Source organism: Pelophylax lessonae (genome assembly GCF_965119305.1).
Source record: "Pelophylax lessonae genome assembly, chromosome: 7".
Lineage (NCBI taxonomy): Eukaryota > Metazoa > Chordata > Amphibia > Anura > Ranidae > Pelophylax > Pelophylax lessonae.
In genome coordinates this window covers 200,830,696-200,845,131 of record NC_138774.1, presented here as the reverse complement: position 1 = coordinate 200,845,131, position 14,436 = coordinate 200,830,696, and the positions used below count along the sequence as shown (strand labels likewise).

Genomic DNA, 14,436 nt, shown 5'->3' with positions numbered 1-14,436 from the left:
GATTTTACTTGACCACCCCCCCCCCCTCCTCCACTTCTACTTGCTTACCAGAGCTTAAAGCATTTGTTACCCCAACACTTCATATTCCTGATAGAAATCTTGGGGCCCCTCCCCGGATCTGACCACCAATATTCCCCAGGGCCCACCTACTAAGTCATCATCCTCCAGTCCCATCCAATGTCCTCCTTCTCCTCCAGTCCCATGTCCTCCTTCATCCCATGTCCTCCTTCTCCTCCAGTTCCAGGGCCATCTTACCGAATGGGCATGCTAAGCATTTTTTTCCGATACCCTTGTGCATACTGCCGCCAAACTTAGCAAGTGCGCTGCTGTCAGGCCACTTGGGCCGTGGAGGGGGAGCCCACAACTGCAGGAATGCCTGTCCGCTTCCACGGGAACAGGCACACACAGGACAGTAGAGTCTGACTCCCGTCCGTGTGTTCACCGGGAACCAGCCACCGAACTTGGAAGCAGTCATTAGCCTGGCACTGCTGTACCAATAAATATCGCCTTATCGATAATTTGCATTTTGTGGGTGATTGTGTAGGTGGGGCCCCAGTGCACTGCATTGCCCAGGGCCTTTAATGCTCTTAAGATGGCACTGTCCAGTTCCATGTTCTCCTTCATCCCATGTCCTCCTTCTCCTCCAGTCCCATGTCCTCCTTCATCTCATATCCTCCTTCTCCTCCAGTCCCGTGTACTCCTTCATCCAATGTCTCCCTTCTTGTCCAGTCCCATGTTCTCCATCTGATGTTCTCCTCCAGTCCCATGTCCTCCTTCATCCCATGTCCTTCTTCTCCTCCAGTCCCATGTCCTCCTTCATCCAATGTCCTTCTCCTCCAGTCCCGTGTCCTCCTTCTCCTCCAGTCCTATGTCCTCCTTCATCCAATGTCTCCCTTCTCATCCAGTCCCATGTTCTCCTTCATCTGATGTTCTCCTTCTCCTCCAGTCCCATGTCCTCCTTCATCCCATGTCCTCCTTCTCCTCCAGTCCCATGTCCTCCTTCATCCCATGTCCTCCTTCTCCTCCAGTCCCATGTCCTCCTTCTCCTCCAGTCCCATGTCCTCCTTCATCCAATGTCTCCCTTCTCATCCAGTCCCATGTTCTCCTTCATCTGATGTTCTCCTTCTCCTCCAGTCCCATGTCCTCCTTCATCTCATATCCTCCTTCTCCTCCAGTCCCATGTCCTCCTTCTCCTCCAGTCCCATGTCCTCCTTCTCCTCCAGTCCTATGTCCTCCTTCTCCTCCAGTCCTATGTCCTCCTTCATCCCATGTCCTCCTTCTCCTCCAGTCCCATGTCCTCCTTCATCCCATGTCCTTCTTCTCCTCCATTCCCATGTCCTCCTTCATCCAATGTCTCCCTTCTCATCCAGTCCCATGTTCTCCTTCATCTGATGTTCTCCTTCTCCTCCAGTCCCATGTCCTCCTTCATCCCATGTCCTCCTTCCCCCATGTCCCATGTCCTCCTTCATCCCATGTCCTCCTTCTCCTCCAGTCCCATGTCCTCCTTCTCCTCCAGTCCCATGTCCTCCTTCTCCTCCAGTCCCATGTCCTCCTTCTCCTCCAGTCCCATGTCCTCTTTCTCCTCCAGTCCTATGTCCTCCTTATCCTCCAGTCCTATGTCCTCCTTCATCCCATGTCCTCCTTCTCCTCCAGTCCCATGTCCTCCTTCATCCCGTGTCCTCCTCCTCCAGTCCCATGTCCTCCTTCATCTCATATCCTCCTTCTCCTCCAGTCCCATGTCCTCCTTCATCCAATGTCTCCCTTCTCATCCAGTCCCATGTTCTCCTTCATCTGATGTTCTCCTTCTCATCCAGTCCCATGTTCTCCTTCATCTGATGTCCTCCTTCTCCTCCAGTCCCATGTCCTCCTTCATCCCATGTCCTTCTTCTCCTCCAGTCCCATGTCCTCCTTCATCTCATATCCTCCTTCTCCTCCAGTCCCATGTCCCCCTTCATCCAATGTCTCCCTTCTCATCCAGTCCCATGTTCTCCTTCATCTGATGTTCTCCTTCTCCTCCAGTCCCATGTCCTCCTTCATCTCATGTCCTCCTTCTCCTCCAGTCCCATGTCCTCCTTCTCCTCCAGTCCTATGTCCTTCCTCATCCCATGTCCTCCTTCTCCTCCAGTCCCATGTCCTCCTTCATCCCGTGTCCTCCTCCTTCAGTCCCATGTCCTCCTTCATCCCGTGTCCTCCTCCTCCAGTCCCATGTCCTCCTTCATCCCATGTCCTCCTCCTGTCCAGGCGTGAACAGCAAGAGAACGGGGGGGGGGGGGGGTCTAAAGCTGTGTGGTGGGGCTAGTGAGGGGCAGGACCCCCCACATAGTGCCAGTCTGCAAGGAAACAGTGGAGCTTACAATTGAATAGTATTGCAAGGACAGGTGGCAACCCTACCCTGTTTGCTGTTTGGGTCCCCTCAGGACGCCTGGGCCCCCTACATGCGTATGGGCTGTACCCCCCTGATGGTGGCCTTGCATTAACTTGTATGAGAAAGTCTCCTGTTCTCTTTGTATTGCTTCCCTTGTGTGAAATCCCTGTTGTTCCTGCCAGTCCCTCTCCTTTTCTATTAAAAACTGACCACACTAAGCAGGAGAACACATCATGGTCAGTTCTCTAGCTGTGCTGGGAACTCAGTATGCTCTCCTCCAATGATAAGACTTGTCCTGACCCCAGCTGCACAGCCATTCACTGGGAAGATCGGTGTAATACTGTTTCTCCTCCCCCAGCTCTTATGCAGCTGAGAACAGAAGGAATGTGATCACTTATAAAAAAAAAAAGGGTATTTATAATGTCTATTTTATATCTATACAAAAGTGTTTTGCCTTTCATTTCTATTTTAAACTGAATGGGTTGTCTTTTACAATCACTTTAAATTACATTTTCCTAAGCCCCAACACGTCAACAGAGGGGCCCAGGAGGTGAGAGCAGAGGAGGGACTTTTTTTTTTTCTATTTTTGGGGCGTAGGTGGATAAAGTCAGTGCTTCTGTTCCGCTATGCCTCAGGGGTGGAGGGGGGGGGGGGAGTTGGGGGGCCCTGTAAGAAAGGCTGTATGGGGCTCCATGATTTCTAAGAGTAGCCCTGGGTATCCTCATGTGGGGTAGCACAAGTGTCAAATACACGTTTTTGATCCATGTCCAGTCTATGGAACCAAAAAAACAAGAAAAAAGTCCCTGGTCCTTTCCATAAAATGCACAGATGTGAACATTTACATGGACTGTAGTGTGTTTCTGCAAAACACACTAATAAATGCATAGGTGTGAACCAGGCCTAAGTGGTTAGCACTTCCGCCTAGCAGCACTAGGGTCGCCAGTTTGAATCTCATCCACAGCACTACCAGCTTGGAGTTTGCATGTTCTCCCTGTACCTGCATGGGTTTCCTCCAGGTACTCTGGTTTCCTCCCACACTCCAAAGACATGCTGGTAGGTTAAGGCCTGGTTCATACCTATGCAGGTTGCAGTTTTCAATACATGTTTTTGATCCATGAAAGTCTATGGAACCAAAGTGTGTCAAAAAAAATATCCCCCACATCATTACAGCCTGAACCGTTGAAACAAGGCAGGATGGATCCATGTTTTCATGTTGTTTAGCCAAATTCTGACCCTACCATCTGAATGTCGCAGCTGAAATCGAGACCCCCTCAGACCAGGAAACGTTTTTCAAATCTTCTCTTGTCTAATTTTGGTGAGCCTGTGCAAATTGTACCCCCAGTTTCTTGTTCTTAGCTGACAGGAGTGGCACCTGGTGGCCCCAGGGCTGGCACAAGACATTGTGCTGCCTGGGTCCAAGAATGAAATGCTGCCCCCCACCCCCCCCCCCCCCAAAACAAAATAACAGAGGGGTGTGAGTGTGTATGGAGTGACAGCAGGAGCAGGACAGAGCAGTAGACACTGGACAGATGAGCGCACCAGGCTCTCTCCTGTCTATAGTGCAACATTGCCCTGCAGTGCTGCGAGCATGGTACAGGAGAATGCAGTGCTGTGGGCATAATACAGAAGAATGCGGGGCGGCGGACATGGTACAGGAGAGTGCGGGGCTGCGGGCATGGTACAAGAGAATGCGGGGGCTGTGGGCATGGTACAGGAGAATGCGGGGCTGTGGGAATGATACAGGAGAATGCAGGGCTGTGGGCATGGTACAGGAGAATGCGGGGCTGCGGGCATGGTACAGGAGAATGCGGGGCTGCGGGCATGGTACAGGAGAATGTGGCGGTGGGCATGGTACAGGTGAATGCGGCGGCCGGCATGGTACAGGAGAATGCGGGACTGCGGGCATGGTACAGGAGAATGCGGGACTGCGGGCATGGTACAGGAGAATGTGGCGGCGGGCATGGTACAGGTGAATGCGGCGGCGGGCATGGTACAGGAGAATGCAGTGCTGTGGGCATAATACAAAAGAATGCGGGACATGGTGCAGGAGAATGCGGGGCTGCGGGCATGGTACAGGAGAATGTGGCGGTGGGCATGGTACAGGTGAATGCGGCGGCCGGCATGGTACAGGAGAATGCGGGACTGCGGGCATGGTACAGGAGAATGCGGGACTGCGGGCATGGTACAGGAGAATGTGGCGGCGGGCATGGTACAGGTGAATGCGGCGGCGGGCATGGTACAGGAGAATGCAGTGCTGTGGGCATAATACAGAAGAATGCGGGACTGCGGGCATGGTACAGGAGAATGTGGCGGCGGGCATGGTACAGGAGAATGCGGTGGCGGGCATGGTACAGGAGAATGTGGCGACGGGCATGGTACAGGAGAATGCGGCAGCGGGCATGGTACAGGAGAATGCGGCGGCGGGCATGGTACAGGAGAATGCGGCGGCGGGCATGGTACAGGAGAATGCAGGGCTGCAGGCATACTTCAGGAGATGCAGTGCTGCGGGCATGGTACATGACACTGCATCTTCTGTAGTATGCCCGCAGCCCTGCATAATGGCAGGTAGTGTGGCTGTGGAGGAGTGTCACTTACCTGTTCCTGAGGCTTTAGATCTGAAAATGGCGCCGCTCGGCGCCAACACGTCACCGCTCATGCGCCGCCGCCGCTCGGGAAAGCCCGCCCATGTTCGGCTATTCCCGGAAATAGCCGAACATGTATGAGTTTTTCCGAGCCGCAGATCCTTTTTTTTTTTACTTGAGCCGAAGAAGAGAAGAGGCGGCCGGGGGCGGCCCCTCTCTATGTGCCGCCTGGGACCCATGGTAGGGTCGGCCCTGAGTGACCCCCATTGGAAGATTTTTCCTCTATTACTTTTCTGGGGACAACCCATTAGGGATCGACCGATTATCAGCAAAGCCGATATATCGAGGGCCGATATGCACTTTCCCCGATATATCGGAATCGGCCCCTTAGGTTACCGATATTGCCGATATTTGGGGAAAGTGCTGTACCTGAATGATGCCTGCAGCTAGAGGCATCACCCCGGTACTGGAGTCCATAGCCGACGGTCGGCTGTCTTGTAATGACAACCAATGCAGCTGAGAAGCCGCTCGGCTGTCATTACAAGGACCGGGGGGTTACCACCCTCCCCCCCCCTCCCGCTGCCTTCCGTGGCTCACTCGGGGCTCCCGTCCCACCAGGAGACCCGGGCAACCAGCCTGCACGGCCGCCGAAGAAAAAGACCCGATCAAAGCCGCATTCGGCTCTGATTGGGTCTCCATGTAAAAACCCCGAAGTGATGTCATGACGTCACTTCTGGGTGCTCAGCGCCAAATTCAAAAAAATGACAGCATTCAAAACAGCCAAACTTGGCGTTTTAAATGCTTTTAAGTGCCGAGGAGGGGTTTGGGGTCTTTTAGACCCCCCTATCCATCCACAAGAGTACCTGTAAAAAAAATAAAATACATTTTAAAAAAAATGTTTTTTTAATGTACGAAAATATCGTCCGAAACCGATATGTGATGACCGAAATATCGGTATCGGCAATAAAAAAACGATATCGGTCAATCACCTCATCCCATAATTTGGGGTTTTCTTTTACTTTCAGTTTCAATGATAATGGTAAAACAGGACAAATAGAGAGGGAAATCTCTGTAATGGGAGCACAGACAGCAATAAAAACTGACAGGGGTTCTAATCCCTATTCATTCTACCCTAAATGAAATGGAGTTTTGACTTTAGTTACACTTTAATACTTTTGATAGTCACTCCAGTTCTTCCTTTTTCCCCCGCTCACTCTATATATGGAGGAATAGTGTGCTGGGAATGGATCTCATCTACCCACGTGAAGTATAGCAGGTGTTGTGTTTGTATGGGTGTCCACGTGCAATGACACGCATGTAATTGACACATATGGATGTGTATTTCCTTTCTGTTCCTGTACAACATCTTCCTTCATCATGTAGTAATTACACTATAACACAACTTCATTACCATTCATATGGATGTGATGTACTGAATGTAAACCCCCCCCCCCCCATTTTTAGCATTAACCACTTCCAGACTGGAAGGTTTTACCCCCTTAATGACCAGACCATTTTTTGCGATACGGCACTGCATTACTTTAACTGACAATTGCGCGGTCGTGCGACGCTGTACCCTATTAAAATTGATGTCCTTTGTTTCCCACAAATAGTGCTTTATTTTGGTGGTATTTGATCACCTCTGCGATTTTTATTTTTTTGCGCTATAAACAGAAAATTAGCGACAATTCTGAAAAAAAGAAAAAAATATATATTTTTTTACTTTCTGCTATATAACATTCCCAAAAAAAAATAAAAATAAATAAAAATCTAATTTCTTCATCATTTTAAGCCAATTTGTATTCTGCTACATATTTTTGGTAAAAAAAAAATCCCAATTAGTGAATATTGATTGGTTTGCGCAAAAGTTATCGCGTCTACAAACTAGGGGAAAGATTTATGTCATTTTTATTTATTTACTTATTTATTTTTACTAGTAATGGCGGCGATCAGCGATTTTTAGCAGGGCTGCGACATTGCGGCGGACAGATTGGACACCTAACTGACATTTTTGACACTTTTGGGGGGACCAGTGACATTATTACAGTAATCAGTGCTAAAAATATGCACTTTCACTGTACGAATGACACTGACAGGAAAGGGGTTAACACCAGGGGCGATCAAAGGGTTAAATGTGTCCCTAGGGGGTGCTTTCTAACTGTGTGGAGGATGGGCTTGCTGCATGAACACAGAGATCTGTGTTCCTAAATAAGAGGAACACAGGATACCTGTGTTCATTACTGACAGAACAGCCATCTGCTGTGTTTACAACGGCAGACTGTCGTTCTGTCTCCACCGGGAGCAATCGCGGGTGCCTCGCGGACATCGCGGCCCCCGGACCCACTGATTGGCTCCCCCTCTGGCCAATCGGTGCCTGCACGCGCCTCAGGCAACGCGTGCGGGCCCCCAGTATTGGTCCTCTGAAGCAATGTACAGGTACGTTGTTATGCGGGATAGAACCGACCTGCCACAGTAAAACTACTGGGGCTGGTCCGCAAGCGGTTAAAGTGACACTAAACTGCTTTTAAAAACTATAATTCAAGTATGTATTCTTAATTCAAAAAGTTCCTTCCTCCAAATCTCCATATTCCTTTTTTTTTTTTGGTGCTGTGATCTGACTTCCTGTTACAGGGTGGCTACGTTCATTCTCCATGTTCCTCTGTATGCAGGAACGTAGCCACCCTCACTTTGCGCACTCCTGAGATGGTCTAGCAGTTAGGGACTATGGAATTTCTAGTGCATAGAGCAGTGTACATGACCGCAACCAATAAACACTGCTCGTTCCAAACAAACCAACATGAGGGGGAAAAGGAGAGGTTCTGGGGCTTATGTAGGAGACAGAAAACACATGAAAAATAGATTACAGGTTCATTAAGTAGTGGAGGCAGGGCCGCTGATAAGGCAGTACAGCCAGCCCTCCTATATTGGGCGCAGGCACCATCAGTTCAAAAGGGGGGTCCAGGCCCCTGCTGAGCAGGAGGGTCGACTGTACTGTCTCATTGCAGCCACCAATCCTCTTCTGCCTCTGCCTGCAGCGCTGCCAGCTTCTTCCCCTCTTTCTCCCTCTGGCACATGTCCTTCCATCTGCTGCCTGGGCCCCCAGCTTGCCCCTTTTCCCCTGCAGCATTTCTGGCTTCCCTCCTCTCCCGTCTGCAGCTACTGTGGTCACAAAGGGAGCTGTTTCAGGATAGAGAGCGGGGAAAGGGGCCGGCAAATATGTCATTTCCTGAATGAACACAGTAAGTGATCAGTACCAATCACTACTGTGTCCATTCTTCACCCTGTGTTTATTATGCTTCAGTTTGTGAATGAGCAGGAAGCCTCAGAGCGTTTCCTATTTATTATTCTGTGCTGCTGAGGCTGCAAAGAAAGGCACTGATAAATGTCCTCAGTCACTTTTGGCCAGGAAGGGGGGGGGGGGGGGGCTGGCATGTAGGCTGTATGGGGCCCCGTGATTTCTAACAGCAGCCCTAAGTGGAGGTAAATCAGAAGTAGAATTTCATCCGACAAACGATCAGCCGATTTTTGGATTGTTAGTATGGTGCTTTCCACAGCCAATTACGAGTTTTCAGACGACAAAAATCGAATGCTCAGGCTATAAAACTTTTAGTGTACGAGAACACAACGTCCAATTTTCGTGTAATTAGTACAGTTTTCGTCCGAAAAAAATCGTAAGAGGAAGACTAGGCATGCTCAGAAATTAAAGAATACATAGAAAACAATTCAACACATGACATCACTTCTGAAGTTGAATTCTGTCGTATGAGAATTTTCGTATGTTGCATTTTCACTTTCGATTGGAGACTAGCATGCAAAAAAAAAAAAAAAACGGATGAAAATGTGTCTGATAATCTGATCATGTGCTATTCGGCGCTGCCCTACTTTAACTGGTAATTGTGCGGTCATGCAATGTTGTACCCAGCATTGTGTGAAACAAAATTTTATCTTTTTTTTTTTTACACAAATAGAGCTTTCTTTTGTTGGCATTTGATCACCACTGGGTTTTTCATTTTTTGCAATATAAACGAAAAAATTATTAAAAAAATCTAATTTCATAAATTTCAGCAAAAATGTATTTTGCTTCATGTCTTTAATAAAAAAAAAAATCCCAATAGGTGAATATTGATTGGTTTGCATGAAAGTTATAGCACCTACAATCTATGGTATATATACTGGAATTTTTATGTATTTATTTATTTTTATTTTTTTAACTACTAATGGCGTCGATCTTTACACAGTCTTTTACCAATTGCTTATTACAGTGATCATTAAAAAAAAAAAAAAAAAAATCCAGATCAACCATCCCCCCCCCCCCCCCATAGATAAGTGCAGTATCACTATGGTAACACTGCACTGCTCTGGTGACAGGTTACAAAAAAAAAAAAGCCTAAAGGATAAGTCCACCCTAAAACTAAAATCCCTGCATCTATAGACCCCCACGATCTAACACTAACCTATCTAGCCCTGTAAAGAAGAAATCAGTATACATACCTTTTTCTGAAGCCGATACGACCGATCTCCAGCGGGGAAGCTCTGTAGAGGGCACAGCTGACAACGGCTGTGAAATGAATGGGGAGTGACGTCACCCATAGACTTACTATGAGGCTTCCGTTGACGGATGTGTCCTCTGCACCCGCTTTCACAGCGAAGCCGCGGCTAACAGCTCAGCGTGGGATCAGGTCGGATCGGCTTCAAAAAGGTACGTTTACTGATTTCTTCTTTACAGGGCTAGAGAGGTTAGTTTAAGGTGCACACTGCAAGGCCTAGTTTACACAAGCGTACTACAGTGCACACCCATGCAAGGGCCATGTTTACCCGCACGGGGATGCACAGGTGTTCTATTCATCCCGTACAGGCAGTCCCATTGATTTCTATTGGGACACAGAGGCTGCACGGACACAGCCGCTGCTCCCCATGTGACATCTGTGCAGGTACGGGTTCACTGCCCCAAATACAGACATTGGGCTTCATTCACAGATCCAGATCACATGGGGTATTTAGGTGTTTTCCCAAATACTCATGCAAACCTGCAAATGTCAATTCATTACTGCTTTATGCGGTATTTACCGCATAAAGCAAAAACGCTTGGTAAATACAGCATAAAACAGGAGTGAAAGTCAATTCACAAAAAAAAAAAAATGAGGTAAATAAGCAGTGGTCCCGGCATGCGATATTTGAAGAACCGGCAACCGCCAGCATCATTAACAACATGGTTGTTAAGGAGAGGGTGACTGCCATGTCCCTAACAACCAATGAGTCATCAGCTGTCTGCGGGGTTGTCGCTGTTTTGAAAGACAATTGCCGACACTTCAAAAGTTGGGGAAAAGCGGCGTATGATTCCCCCCACCCCCCACCCCCAATCCATACCAAGTCCTTAAGGTCTGGCATGGATTTTGAAGGGAACCCCCCATGCCAAAATCTAAGAAAGAAATGGCGTGGGGCCCCCCAGAAATCCATACCAGACCGTTATCCGAGCATGCAGCCTGGCAGGTCAGGCAAGGAAGGAGACCCTGCCCCATTGTGACATCATTGGCCAGGGGCATGCTGGGTTGATGATGTCAGAAAAGGGCTGGGTCACCCGGTGATGTCACAGCGGCTTTGTTCCTGCAGTGACTGTATCCCAATAGACATCAATGGGACTTTCTTCATGGGGATGCACAGAACACCTGTATATCCCTGTGCAGGTAAACATGGCCCCCGCATGGGTGTACACTGTAGAATGCCCATGTGAACAAGGCCTAATTAGAACCCAAACTAGGTGTCTGGTGAGAATACACTCTAATTTCCCATTATTGCCCGTTGCATACATGGAGCAGCAGAGATTTTGGTTTCACCTGTGAATGGTGTGCATGTCTCAGAGGAGACTTGATATTTCATTTTGGAATGTCGAAAGGATCCTGTCCAACCAGATAAACACTCAGCATGGAGGAAAAAGGTTCTGGATTGTAGAGGAAGATCACAATACAGCATTCTCTACCACTGGGCCGTGCACAATACTCTCTTTATAACCTCCCGACATTCTTGGCTCCCATTGTTCATACCAAGGAGTACTTAGGGAGTTAGGTTACTGTAGAAGCCTCTCCTTGGTGGTTTGGTGGGTATCTATTTCATGTAATAAACTACAAAAAAGAGAACATTTCTGTCATTTCAAAGTTCAAAGGTTGATGTTAATAAGAGTCCAGAGTGATTATTTGGTTGACCAGTTCCACAAATACTGATTTACTGACAATCTCGTTATAATGTGTAAATATTCAACTGACAGCAAATGAAAATCTCACGCTAGAGATGCAACAAATCATATTTTGCTTGTTTGAAAGAAATTACATATTGCATACAGTATCTCACAAAAATGAGTACACCCCTCACATTTTTGTAAATATTTTATTATATCTTTTCATGTGACAACACTGAAGAAATGACACTTTGCTACAATGTAAAGTAGTGAGTGTACAGCTTGTATAACAGTGTAAATTAGCTGTCCCCTTTAAAATAACACACAGCCATTAATGTCTAAACTGCTGGCAACAAAAGTGAGTACACCCCTAAGTGAAAATGTCCAAATTGGGCCCAATTAGCCATTTTCCCACCCCGGTGTCAGGCGACTCGTTAGTGTTACAAGGTCTCAGGTGTGAATGCGGAGTAGGTGTGTTAAATTTGGTGTTATTGCTTTTACTCTCTCTAATACTGATCACTGGAAGTTCAACATGGCACCTTATGGCAAAACTATCTGAGGATCTGAAAAAAATAATTGTTACTCTACATAAAGATGACCTAGGCTATAAATAGATTGCCAAGACCCTGAAACTGAGCTGCAGCACGGTGGTCAAGACCATACAGCAGTTTAACAGGACAGGTTTCACTCAGAACAGGCATCGCCAAGGTCAACCAAAGAGGTTGAGTTCACGTACTCAGCTTCATATCTAGAGGTTGTCTTTGAGAAATAGACATATGAGTGCTGCCAGCGTTGCTGCAGAGGTTGAAGGGGTGGGGGGTCAGCCTATCAGTGCTCAGACCATACGCCGCACACTACATCAAATTGGTCTGCATGGCTGTCATTCCAGAAGGAAGCCTCTTCTAAAGATGATGCCCAAGAAAGCCCACAAACAGTTTTCTGAAGACAATCAGACTAAGGACATGGATTACTAGAACCATGTCCTGTGATCTGATGAGACCAAGATAAACTTATTTGGTTCAGATGGTGTCAAGCATGTGTGGCGGCAACCAGGTAAGGAGTACAAAGACAAGTGTGTCTTGCCTACAGTCAAGCATGGTGGTGGGAGTGTCATGGTCTGGAGCTGCATGAGTGCTGCAGGCACTGGGGAGCTACAGTTCATTGAGGGAACCATGAATGTCAACATATAATGTGACATACTGAGGCAGAGCATGATTCCCTTCTTGTGGAGACTGGGCCGCAGGGCAGTATTCCAACATGATAATGACCCCAAACTCACCTCCAAGACCACCACTTCCTTGCTAAAGAAGCTGAGGGTAAAGGTGATGAACTGGCCAAGCATGTCTCCAGACCTAAACTCTATTGAGCATCTATGGAGCATCCTCAAACAGAGGGTGGAGGAGCGCAAGGTCTCTAACATCCACCAGCTCCGTGATGTCGTCATGGAGGAGTGGAAAAGGACTCCAGTGGCAACCTGTGAAGCTCTTGTGAACTCCATGCCTAAGAGGATCAAGGCAGTGCTGGAAAATAATGGTGGCCACACAAAATATTGACACTTTGGGCACAATTTCGACATTTTCACTTAGGGGTGTACTCACTTTTGTTGCCAGCGGATTAGACATTAATGGCTGTGTGTTGAGTTATTTTGAGGGGACAGCAAATTTACACTGTTATACAAGCTGTACACTCACTACTTTACATTGTAGCAAAGTGTAATTTCTTCAGTGTTGTCACATAAAAGATATAATAAAATATTTACAAAAATGTGGGGGGTGTACTAACTTTTGTGAGATACCATATGTGCAATTTTTTTTCTATGTCGCAAACATGTAAAAATCCTAATTTTTAGCAATACAGTCACATAAACCCCCAAAACATTCTATATTTTCTAAAAGCAAAGGTCCTGTAGAATAAAAAGGTCGATGGTTGCACATTTTTGTTTTACGTGATATTTGCGCAACTGTTTATTAAATGAAATTTAGAAATTCCAGAAAAAATATAATAAAATGAACTATAGTGCGAAATCACGCCATATAATACCCATTTTTGGTTACAATTTAAAAGATGAGGTTGCATCAAGTAAATAGATACCTAACATTCCATGTTTTAAAATTGTGTGCGCCTGCAATATAGACAAAAATGATTTACATACATGTACGCTACCTGGGCTTGCATTTGCGTTTGCACAGGTGTGCGGGGCAACGGGGTTTTTTTTTTTTTATTTTATTATTTTATTATGTTTATTTTTTTTTTTTTACCTTATTTATTTTCTTTTATTATTACATGATTGCTATCACATGGGGTTAATAAACCCCTATGTGATAGCATTGGGCAGGTGACAGATACTCTTTATGGAGACATTAGGGGTCTAATAGACCCCCAATGTCTCCCCTGCCCCTTCACGCCATGTAACCAAGCACAGATGTGTCCCCTGGCTGTACTGGCCAGGAAATGGTGCATATGAAACCGAAGTGACATCACTTCCGGTTTCAATGTTTGCATGTGAGATTAAGGCATGGATTTACCTCGGTCTAACTGCAGTCTCTCTCCCCGCTGGCGTATGTGTTCCCCGGGCATCATTAAACACAGGACATCCCGGGAACCACAGAAGGAGGGTGGGCCACCGGCAGAAGAAGAGGGGGGGGGTTACTGTGCGACCGGCTGTATGATCTTGTGATCAGCTCGTGATCAAAGGTTCACTTTTTGAATGTACATAGTACGCCCATAGAGCTGAACTGGTTAAGTTTCCTTTTTTCTATACTGTATATACATTATGAACGTCATATCCCTGGAAAAGGGCACTTTCGGAGGTAGATCTGTCATCATTTGCATACATGCTGTGCATATGTGTAAATTATCACAAAAGTCCACCCAGCATAATGCTTTACTTCAAGAACAACATGGGAAGAGCAAAAGGTTTTAAGTCACAAAGCTTTAACACCGGGATTTGAAGGAGTCGTTATTTTAGCCATGTGTCTGTAATTCTCATTGGACTTGGTTAGAAATAATTGTTGCTCATTTGAAAATGAGATCCTTATCCACAGTATTGTCACATGCTGTGCAAAGATTATATGTAAACAATTATACCTGTAGGTTTTTAAGCGGAACTAAAGGGAAGATACTCATCTCCCACGCTCCCACGCTCCTAACGCTCCAATCTACAAACTGGGGATCGCTGTGAGCAGGCAGATAGGTATGTTTTATTGCACGTCTCCCCAACCAAAAAATGCCTACCTGCTCACATCTATCATAGAGGAACTGTAGTCCTGATTAAAATTGGCCATACATGTTAAGATTTCTCTTGTTCAACCCCCAGG

General features: G+C 46.8%; 1 protein-coding gene across 1 annotated transcript in view; it reads left to right on the top strand.

The window, feature by feature from the left end:
- BSPRY (B-box and SPRY domain containing) overlaps positions 1-14,436 on the top strand; it is a 38,684-nt gene that overhangs the window by 1,405 nt on the left and 22,843 nt on the right. The gene's annotated exons all lie outside the window — the stretch shown is intronic.